General features: G+C 44.9%; 1 long non-coding RNA gene across 2 annotated transcripts in view; it reads left to right on the plus strand.

Moving 5' to 3' along the window:
- Positions 1 to 9,197, plus strand: part of LOC116542399 — a 72,273-nt gene that overhangs the window by 54,515 nt on the left and 8,561 nt on the right. For both annotated transcript variants that reach the window (XR_004265203.1, XR_004265202.1), the window contains exon 4: positions 8,164 to 9,002. This is a non-coding gene — a long non-coding RNA (uncharacterized LOC116542399). The remainder of the gene's footprint in view (positions 1 to 8,163; positions 9,003 to 9,197) is intronic.

Below are 9,197 nucleotides of genomic sequence, written 5' to 3' on the forward strand. Positions count from 1 at the left end.
ATACAGTAGCAGTCATTTTAGGAATACTTATTAAATGCTTTTGGTGTGCTGGGCACTGTGCTAAGCACCAGAAATACAATGGCAAATAAAAGAACCCAGAGGCCTCCTGCACTTCATGATTCATACATTACAGCTATAAAACAGACAATAACCAAGCAGGTAACTAAATATTAATTTAAAACAATTTTGGTTGGTGCTAGGAAGGAAAGAAATGAGCAGCCTTTTCAAGGTATGGAGGGGATGGACTGCTTTTGGGATGGTCAGGAAGGTTGCCCTGGGGTGGGCACATGAAATTGAGTTCAGAGGACAGGTGGCCAGCACCGTGAAAAGCTGGGACAGGCTTCCAGGCAAAGAGAGCAAGCCTTTTATTAATGTGGCATCCTCTTCCCTCATTTGATGTGTCACCTTGAGTTCTACATTAGAAATACTGCTTCCATCTTCTTTTTTTGTTAGTGCTTACGTGATCCATATTTATCTATACAGTTATACACTCCATACAATTAGGTATTATGATGGTTAATTTTATGTTTCAGTGTGATGTGGCTAAGGGATGCCCAGATGACTGGTGGTGTGTTATATCCGGTGTGTCTGTGCAGGTGTTTGGAAGAGGCTGGCATTTGAATTGTGAACTGAGTAAGAAGACCCATCCTCACCAGTGTAGGAAGGCATTGTCTAATCCATTGAGGGCCTGAATAGAATGAAAAGGTGGAGGAAGAGTGAATCCATCCTTTCCTGCTTGAGCAGAGACATCCATCCTCTCCTGCCCTTAAACATTGGTGCTCCTGATTCTCAGGCTTCCCTACCCAAACCGGGACTTAGGCCATCAGCTACTGCCTTCCCTCCTTCTCAGGCCTCAGGACTCAGGCCTCATGCCTCATGTTACCACTGGCTTCCCTGCTCCCCAGCTTATAGATGACAGATCGCGGGACTTCTCAGCCTTCACAACCTCATAAGCCACTTCCTTGAATAAGTTTCCTCTTCATACGGTCCTCCATTGGTGTGAGTGGGGATTGGTTCCAGAACCCTTGAGTATATCAAACTCCATGCTCAAGCTCCACTGTCAGCCCTGCAGAATCTGTGTGTAAGGAAAGGTGAGTCTCTGCACAAGCAGCCTTCACTTGCTGGGAATTTTGTGTTTTCCATCTGAGTTTGGTTGGAAAATCTGAGTATAAGTGGACCCATGCATTAAAATCTGTGCTGTTCAAGGGTCAAGTGTGGAGGATAGGCACAGGCTACTGGAGACAGATAGGGAATGTGCCTTTGGGCAAGACAGTGGTGGCAAGGTGGGCACCACTCCCAACATGACAGCAGGGATCAGTGAGTTGCCAGGGGTGTGAGCACGAGTGCTAAACTGGTTGGAGGTCTTCCTTGGAGCCGGACTCAGGCTGGGAGAGAACTGTGGGGCCCGAGTGGCTCCAGCCTGCATGGGTCCAGTCAGGTACCCTGCAAGAGGAGCTCACCTGTGCATATGGGGATTCACACTGAGAGAGAGGAGAAGCCAGGGTCAGGGGCTCTGGCCCTCTTGCACTGCATGTGGGGAGAGCCAAAACTCAGGGAGGCTGCTGGGCAATGGTCAGTGCTGACAGAGTGGGTGCATCAACAGCCATGGAGTTGTGGTCATGCAGAGCCCAGCATGACAGCCTTGGCTGAGTTGTCTGTCTGGGGTTGTGGATGGAGTTGATAGACACAGGGAAGAGAGGAGGAGGGGCTTGCTTAGGGGAGAAGAAACTGAGTCGAGTTGGGGGCATGTGGAATTTGAGGTGCCTATAGGAGCCCCATTTGAGATGTCCAGTAGACAAGTGGGGGCACCAAGTTCAGCACTGGAAATGGGGCTCTGGACCCTTGAAGAGAAGCCAACAGTTGGCTGTTTGCATTAGAAGTGGTTATGGTGATGATGGGAGCTGATAAGATAGCTCAGGTTAAAACAAAGAAAGCAAGCCAAGGAAAAACCATGGTCAGGGCAAGTACAGTAAGGATTGATGGCATCCTTGAAGTACTTCTTTATCTACAAAGAGCATTCATTCTATGTCCAATGAGAATGCCAGTATTTCATTAGCACTGTTTAAAATAAATGACTCAGAGGGAATTCTGGCCCCACACAACGCCTGCTAGATGGGGAAGCCTTGCTGCCTCCCTTCTGAATGGCTTGTTGCACAATTGGGCCATTCACTCTGTTTCAGGAGCTCTGTGTGTTTCCTCTTTTCCATCTTAGACCTATTTGTTAGGGAAAACAATCTACTTCTCAGGGTTTCAGGTTTATGTACTGTTGATCTATTACTTTATTTCTCTAATCTCTTTCCCACAGTCAATAGTTTTTACTACTTGGAACTGAAAACAACCTACAGGATACCAAAGCATGAGTTAACTTATTTAGAACAAAGAAGACCCTCTGATTCCAGTGAGGTCAGGGAGGAGGCCAAACAGTCAATCCACTTGCTTAGGACATGTGGGCTAAACAGTGATTTGACTCTACATTCACTTTTCAACCAGTTGCATTGGCCTTATGGTTTTTATTAAATTGTAAATCTCTTTACCACATTGAAAATTATGGAATGCATTTCTTCTTCTCGAGTCTGTGCATCTGAAGGCCATAGGTGGACAAGTGCATGCTGCCAGTGGAAAATGGCTTTTCTGGAATATCAGGTTCAGTCCTCAGAGACTAAGAGCACTCCATGTGGTGAGCAATAAATCTGAATTCTGCTGCATTTAATTAAGGTAATTTTCCTACTTAGCTCCACATGTGGAGATGAGATTCAATTTTATTGTGCCTAAAAAAACATGTCCTTTAAAACGTGTCACCAGAATGGAATGTGACCACAGATGGGCATGTGATGAGCCTCTGTCGCCTCGAGGGAGGAGAAGGATGCGTTCTGTCCCCTTCTCCCGCTTCTGTGGGTTTTTCGATTGCATGGATATGGGTTGTGAGGGAATGGAGTCCCTCTACAAAGATAACAGATGCAGGTGGAGGGCAGAGCAGGGTGAGAAGTTGAGCCAGAGGAGGGGACAGATTGTTGGATAATGTTTTCTTACTAGGTACAGTGTCAGTGAATAAAGATTTTGGTCACCCAGAAAGACCAAAGATCCATACTCCTGACTCTTTTGCTGAGTAATTAATAAACGTTATGGGAACCACCTAGTATCTCCTTATCCTTACTGTGAGAGTTGCTTTTATGTGTCGACTTGACTAGATTAAAGATGCAGATAGCTGGTCAGACATTATTTCTGGGTGTGCCTGTGAGGGTGTTTCCAGAAGAGCTGAGGGTTTGAATCAATGGACTGAGTAAGAAGGTCCGCCATCACCAGTGTGATTGGGCACCGTCCAGTCTGCTGAGGGTCCAAATAGAACCAAAAGGTAGAAGAAGGGAAAATTCTCTCTCTCTCTCCTTGGGCTGGGTTGCCCCGCTTCTCCTGCCTGCAGACATTAGCACTCCTGGTTTTCAGGCCTGGGGACTCAGGTTTGAACCTATACTGTTGGGTTTCTTGATTCTCAGGCCTTCAGGTTTGGGCCAAATCACACCACCGGCTTTCCTGGGCTCCAGGGTGCCAATGGCAGGTAGTGGGACCTATCAGCCTCCACAATCCCTTGAGCCAGTTCCCACAATCGGTCTCTTTTTATCTATATCAAAATAGAGATGTCTCTCTCTTTCTCTCTATCTTATTATTCTGTTTCTCTGGAGAATGCTAATACTGTACACAGTTCCTGAAAAGACTCTGAAAACAGCAGCATCACCACCAAGGGAACACAGAGCCTCCTGGGTCATGAGAAGCCTGAGAGGCATGACAGACATGCCTGAGTTTCCTCCGCAGGGTTCTTGTTAGGAGGTGGCCCAACCATGCTTGGCCACATTCAGAAAAAGGAAATACATCCTCCCAAAGGGAGGCCCATTCCACTGCTGGAGAATTTCGCCTACTAACAGGTTCTTGCTTATGTGATTTTGACCAATTCCTTTTCCAAGTCTATCCCTTTTGTTCTAGTCCATTCTCTTAGAAGAACATGGAGCCAGAACAATGACTCTTACCAAGGCCAACTCTTTATTAGGCACCAGGCAGCCAAGTTGACAAAGCACGTGGTATCCTCATCCTCCAGATGGTGACAGCTGAGAGGAGGGTGGGAGAAAACCACAAGCCCCCCAAAATTAGGGTCTGTATTTTAGTGACTAGTAGAGCATCTGACAAAAAGTACCCTCTTCAGATAGTTTTGAGAGGCCTGGGAAACACAAGAACTACATTACCCTTCTCTGATTACTCTTCTGTCCTGTTGTCAAACTCTGGGCTTCGTCAGTGAAGACGCGCCTCCCCTTGGTGGCAACTCCAGCTAAGCTCCTGCTACCTGCCCTCCCAGCTGGCTTATGGCATCAAGCCCCACAGGATGAGTGCTCCATCCTGACTGCCATGTCTACACTGTGTCTGTGCAGTGTCTGTTAGGCCCCATCTGCCATGACCCGATGATGGCCAGCCTGGCCTGTGCAGAGATCCGAGGAGCATGTGAATGCTTGAACATGTGTACAATGCAACCCAAACCATGGAGTCAGTGCTTCTGGGTTGCTCAGCCTACATGGCGAGGGGCACCAGGAAGTGGTGTAAACTTCTGCTCTGTGTAAACTCAGTCTGGCCAGGGAGATAACACAGACATGCAAGGAACTGCAAGGCAACTGTGGTAAGTGACAGAGAAGCTGCCAATTGGCCCTCAAGTTGAGAGGGAGAGTGATGTGCACTGTCAGTGTGTTGTCCCAAGAGTCCTTGGCATGGCTGTGGAGCTTCACACCTGAAGGATGGCTGGTGAGACCACTGGTATGTCCCTTATTAGGCACCGTGTGTAATAGCCTTGTTAGTGTATCGAGAAATACTCAGGCTTCCTGGAGGATTGATCCATGCACAGTTGCTGATAGGAAGCTGACCATGTGCTAGAGGGGGCTGCCCCGGTGCCCCAGGCAATCCAGGTCCCTGCTGTCTAATTGGGTGGATGAAATACATAAATATGTAATAAATGAATATATAGGGTGTACAAGATGGGGTGGGCAGGGAAGGGCTCATGTAGCGGGGACGTCTGAGCGAGACCGGCTGGCAGCAAGTGGATGGCACAGTCTGTAGTCAGGTGAGCAGGAGTGATGGGTGGACTCCACGTGGGACACCAGGTAAGGGGCACTAGGAGAAGTGGGGAGCACTAGGAGAAGTGGGGAGCACCAGGGTCCAGGCCCTCTGTGACCTTGCCCTGCTGTTTAAGGAGGCCAGTGCATTCTGCATTGGTGACCACCTAGTTAGGGTGGCCAGAGTGAGCAAATAAAACACAAGATGCCTAGTTAAATTTGAATTTTAGATGAAGAGTAAATAATTTCTTAGTATGTACTACAGAAAGGAAAGTATTAAAATTCTCTGTTGTGGAAGCAAATATAAAACTAGATAGAAGAGGCCAGGAATGGTGGCTCATGCTTGTAATCCCAACATTTGGGAGGATTGTTCAAGTCCAGGAATTTGGGAGCAGCCTGGGCAACATAGTGAGACCCAGTACCTGGTGTGGTGGCATGCTCCTGTTGTCCCAGCTACTCAGGAGGCTGAGTCAGGAGGATTGTTTGAGCTCAGGAGGTGGAGGCTGCAGTGAGCTGTGATCATGTCACTGCACTCTAGCCTGGGTGGCAAAGCGAGACCCTGTCTCAAAAAATAAATAAATAAATAAAGTCATAGTTAGCATTGCTAGTGGGAGGAGACAGGCAGAAAACTTAGAAAACTATAGGTTGGCTGACCTCCCCTCAGCTTTGCCAAGAGACCAGTCTATGCCATGGCCAGTGATGGACCCAGCCCAAGGTACAGACAGGTAATTGGGGTTGGGGAGAATGTGGATGACCAAGTCTGGTTCTTCCTCCCTGCAGGACCCACTACAGAAATGAACAGTGGGGGACTACAGTCCTCACCCTGGAGCCAAGATGGTGAGGTGACAGAGTGTCATAAGAGCTGTTCAGAGCCAGGACCCAGGGATCAAGCTGAGCTGAACACCAACTGGGTGCTGTGGGCAAGCAATCCCTTATTATATCTAAGGCAGATAAGAGAAGGACTTAACTCCTAAGGATGTTGTAAGGGTTAAATTAATTAATGTAGGGAAAGATATTAGTAACATTCCTGGCCCACAGTATCTATTTTATTTTAATTCCTAAGAAAATATAGTATCTGTGTGTTTGCTTTGTCGACCAGACTGTATTGCCGATGACTTAAGACCAGGCAGCAAATTTGAGGTGGAGCCATGGTTATCAGAATGGCTGCCCAGACCTCAAAGCTGATTTATCTCAATCATAACAGCAGCAAATTCCTGTTATTGTAATGAATCACAGCATGTATGCGCACAGATGCAGGCACTGGGGTTCAGAGGGCCAGGCTGTGCGGGGAGGGTAACGAAAAGCAGACACTTGTACAGCTCTAACAATGTGTGGAGCAACCGAACCTGCAGCCTGCTTACACAAAACAGGCCATAATGAAATCCAGTTTCCAAACGGAATATTTTTCCTGAATGATAAGGTATTGCATATGGTTCTTTTCCCATTGTGTAGTAATTCCTTCCAAAGCAAACATTTTAAAGATTTTAACTGAGGTTGGAAAACTAAAACTTGCCTCAGTATAAAAATGTCGAAGCCATCTGCTAGAAAATCACAGCTCTGCAATATATAACATGCAGAGCTGTGTTGCTCGAACTAATTTAATCATAAAATGCCATTTCCTCCATCCGAAGGGAAACATTTCTACTTGGCCACTAGAGCTTTCTGGAGAAAGGCATTTATATTTGCAATATGGTATATTAGTAATTTTGAATTTCAAAGAGAAAACAGAGCAGGGATTTTGGAAAACAAATGTTGAAAGGATAATTTCAATTCTTTGCAGATGATTTTGATAGAAAAGTTTTTGTTAAAACAACTGATGGAAACTGAGAAACATGACCATCAGTTCGAAGGAAAATAATTGAGTTGTACTGTTTGCATTTTATTTTGCACACATTGAACAATTAAAAGATTTTATGTAGTATGAGAACAAAACCCCCCAAACACCAGTGCAATGGCAGAAAGCTGGGAGTCAAATCAGGCAGCACACACACGAACACTGCATTCATATGATGAAGACCACATTTCCGAGAAGCTTTCTGAAAAGAATCTGTGTGTGTGTGTGTGTGTTTCTATATATATGTGTATATATATATATGTATATATATATGTATATATATATGTGTGTGTGTGTATATATATATATATATATATTCTTCTTTTTTCCTGCCAGAATCTTTTGTAGAACGATCTTCAAGTTAGTTTTGGGACATAGGTTCCAGTATTGCTCCATTAATTGGCATAGATTGACTGTATCTTATTCAAATATTAATTGACAGCTGTTTTCTTAGATCTTTTTGCATAACGTGGTGTTCAATGAACAAGTAGGGTTTTAAACATGACAACGCCCTGTATTTGAGAAAGTTTATGTTATATATGTGCCTGTTAATTTAGTAGTTATGAGTTTAATGCTAACTTTGAGTTCTTTAGACACAGGTCCTCATATATATTAACAAAATCAGCTGTGTGCCTTAACCAACAGTGAGCATATAGTTTTTTAAATGGACCTCTGAATTGAACATTTAAAAAAACCCTTCTGCATCCTATTAGGTATTGATTAACCTGCAGGAGGGTAATCCTAGTAAGCAAATGTAATCAAGATTCTCCTTCCCCAGTGATTCCAAGGGCAGCCTGGCTCTCCTGGTCCAGTGCTTCCTTTACTCACATAATCTCTAATGTGTTCCTAGATCCCAATACCACTCTGTGCATCAAACTGTATATGTATTTGGAGTACCAGCGCTCAGAATTTGGAGCTGGGATTTTGTTGACACGGTCTTTTCTCTGATTGTCACCTACCATTTCTTCTTTGGTTTGCCTTTCATTTTAATGCCAGATTTCTAAGTGTAAGAAAGGAGGGTGGGGAGTGGGCAGAAGTCATTGTTTCCATCTTGAAAGTCAACATCAGTATTTCCTGTCCTGGGGACCAACCAGTGCCTCTTGTTTCTGGAAACGCTACAGCATTCTACTTCAATTTTAATCTGGATAACACCAAAGCTTTTCCTTAAATTCACCACTGGAGTTAGCTCATAGATGCACTGATTTTGTGTATCGTTTCTCCTCCTTAATATCTCTCACACAGATGCCATTGACCTTTAGATGGGCTGCACAGTGTGGGGTCCTGTGCCATGGATCTACTTCTCCAGGGACCAGGATCTTGAGATCTTCAGGCTGGGTTTCCATGGAGGCCTGGAGCTGCTTTTCCTCCTGCGTAACTGCACTCAAAACAGCCTGGTTGCTCTAGAATGGAGACTTGGGCAACTCCTTCCTGCTCAGATTTGCTCACCTCAGGGAAATGCAAATAGAAGCAAGCTGCAGGCAACTTCACCCCTAAGTCCATGGGTTCTCAGCTGGTAATGTCCTCTTATGGCTGTTAACCCATGATGTCAATCCTGTAGCAATCTAAGGCTTGAGAAAAATTAATCTTCTGGAAAATTCTAAGACTACATCTTAGGGAGCCTGGCTTTATCTCTATGTCTTGGATCATACAAGGGTATGCTTTTAATTTCACACTAGAACTCAAAGAGTACTGGCCAATGGATGTGTTTCCTAGAACTATCCCAGTGTGTTCACCATACAGAGGAAGATTCTGAGATTCAAGACTCAAGACTGAAGAAAATCGTTATTTTTATTATTTTAGTCTTATACACAAAATGGTACCTACTGAATAAGCAGGTTTTTAATAGGTGACTTATATATAAACAAAAAGAAACACTTTATCTTCTAGATCTATTCCAGTTTTTCAGCAGCTGTAGATTTAAATGCAAACTTTTAGCCCACAGGATAAGAAGAAAGCAAGTCCTGAACGTGGGCCAGCACCAGGATTCAAGCCTCTGACTCCAAGGCAAGGGTTCGTCATCTTGAATCGTGCACAAATTTTTACATAGCGCCAGAGGAAACTGCTTGTACTTTCTGTTGTAGGTAAGACTAACCTTTGCTTATTTTTACTTCCCATGAATAAATAGCTGCAAGAAGAACTACTGGAACAAAGACCCTTAATGAGCTTTTGCTAGATATAAATAGGGAGTGTGAACCACAGTGTGGCGGAAGAACGGTTTCCCTGAACTGTCCGCCACGGGGGGACTGTGTGGTGTTCTTCAGTGCACTCATCTTGTC

The sequence above is a fragment of the Sapajus apella genome, unplaced genomic scaffold, assembly GCF_009761245.1.
Source record: "Sapajus apella isolate SASKATOON/1434 unplaced genomic scaffold, GSC_monkey_1.0 scaffold167, whole genome shotgun sequence".
Taxonomy (NCBI): domain Eukaryota; kingdom Metazoa; phylum Chordata; class Mammalia; order Primates; family Cebidae; genus Sapajus; species Sapajus apella.